Genomic DNA, 2,093 nt, shown 5'->3' with positions numbered 1-2,093 from the left:
TAGTGGCCCAATGATGGAACTCAACACTCATTTTGTAAAGTCAGCCTCTTGGAGCTCTAACTCAATTTTCGGTCGGAGGAAGTTTAATTTAAGAAGTTTGACCATTTGGAATTGGAAAAATGGAAATTGTGGCTGTACCACGGAGAGAGTATCGGAAGGTTCGTAGCAGAAGGCTTGCGGTAGCCAAGAAGAGTAAAGAAAAGGAACTGGAGCTTCGTGGCAAGATTTGCATCGAAGAACAGTTGCTTGAAGATCCTGAAATTTTGGTATGGATATACATAATGTTCTAAGCTTAAAAAGTTTTACTTATTAAGTTAATTATGTTCATTGCACTACACATATACAATGTGTACACGCGGATATTTGAAGCATACATTGACATCGAGATGATATTTACTCTACATGCTATATATAATTCCTTATAAGTTTCATTATTACTTTGCAGGGTATTGCAGAAATGCTTTTTCTTAATGTCCCAATGGTGATGAAGTTAGCATTTGATGGTCTCAGTAATTCCACTAATCAAACAAGAGATACCTCAATCAGTGATGTTGGTGTTTTGAGAGCGTTGAGTTGTCATGATATGATCCAAGAGTCGAGCCTGACGAAGGCGAGTGCGAGACGAGATCCGTTGATAGTCGATGGCAGACCAATGACACGATTAATGGCAAAACAAGTGAAACAAGCAATGAGATTGCTCGTTCAAGAAACCAATGATGGAACCATGTTCGAGACTCAAAATGGAACAACTTTCATGTTCGGATCGAATGCCGAATCAACTTGGATCAATTTGTTATCAAGTGACGAAATCGGAGGCTGAAAATAAGTCAGTACGACCGCACAGCTAAAACACCATGCGACCGCATGGAGGCATACCAAAACTCAAGATGGATTTTTGGTTGAACCATACGACCGCATGAAAATACACCATGCGGTCGCATAGACCAATTTTTTTGGCGAATTTCCTAATTTCGGCAATTTTTCATATTTTGTTAGTTTTTTATTCTTATCCATATTTTGGAGATTATGATCGACTTTTGCACGATTTTTACCTAGTTTTTAGGTTTAGTATAAATAGGAATTTCCATTCAATTGTTTAAAAAAACTTTTGACATTATTGATATTGAATTAAAAGTGAGGCGTATTGTCTTCTCTTCATCGTTCTTCATGGACCAACTTCGAACTTATCAAGTGTTAACTTGTAGCGTTCAAACAACCGGATTTAATTCTTGGATTGCGTGATCAAGGGGTCTTTCAAGCGTCATTCTTGTTGAATTTTTTGGTTCGACTTTCTTTTGGGTTAATCCTAAACTCTTAGATTAATTTAGCTTTCTTGGATTCGTCAATTTTGTTGTGGATTTTGTAGTCAACGTTGCTACGGGTTTCGCATCAGTTAGTATCAGAGCTTTGGCTCCAAATTAATTGAAAGTTATATCTTTTCTTTATTGTTTGAGTCATTAATTTTGTTTTCTTAGTTCTTCTTCGTTCTTATTTTTCTTTTAGTCGTCTCATTGAGTTGTTGGTAGTTTAATCATCTTCTTTCATCAAGAAGTACAAAAAAAATTTGATATTATTATTGTTTGATTTTGTTTTTCTATCAACAACACTTCCTACATTGTGTTTGACTTTGGGATATTCAATTGGGTTCGATTCTTTCAATCTTTTATTGAGTCTATTCACATATTCTTGTCAAAACATTCATCTATTCCATTTATTCAAGTCCTTTGAGTCTCGTGGTCTTCGATTAATATTCTGTTTGTTTGAATTCTCGGTAAAACAATTGATTTAGTTCACTTGATTCTTTGAAGTGCTTGGAGGGAGTCTTTGATTGGTAAAAGGCCGAGTGGTGAGTTTAATAGAGGGAAAAAGCCATAGTGAGTGTTTTCTGAGTGAAATCTTTGTGAGGCATAAAAAAAATTGTGCGATATGATGTCAGAAAGAGAAGGTTCCAACTCAAGCCGAAATGATAATGACAACAATGCATCGGAGGACATGATAAGGAGGTTTGAAATGGTACTTGGTGATGTTAGGGAGAAGGTGGATAGGCAACGGGAATGGATGGTGCAAATAGGTACTACAATTGCTAATCTTAG

At 36.2% G+C, this 2,093-nt stretch overlaps 1 pseudogene; it reads left to right on the top strand.

Moving 5' to 3' along the window:
- Nucleotides 1-2,093, top strand: part of LOC111374873 — a 15,280-nt pseudogene continuing 13,187 nt past the window's right edge.

Source organism: Olea europaea, unplaced genomic scaffold (assembly GCF_002742605.1).
Source record: "Olea europaea var. sylvestris unplaced genomic scaffold, O_europaea_v1 scaffold1301, whole genome shotgun sequence".
NCBI lineage: Eukaryota > Viridiplantae > Streptophyta > Magnoliopsida > Lamiales > Oleaceae > Olea > Olea europaea.
The sequence above is the reverse complement of the archived record's forward strand: the minus strand, read 5'-3'. Positions and strand labels throughout refer to the sequence as shown.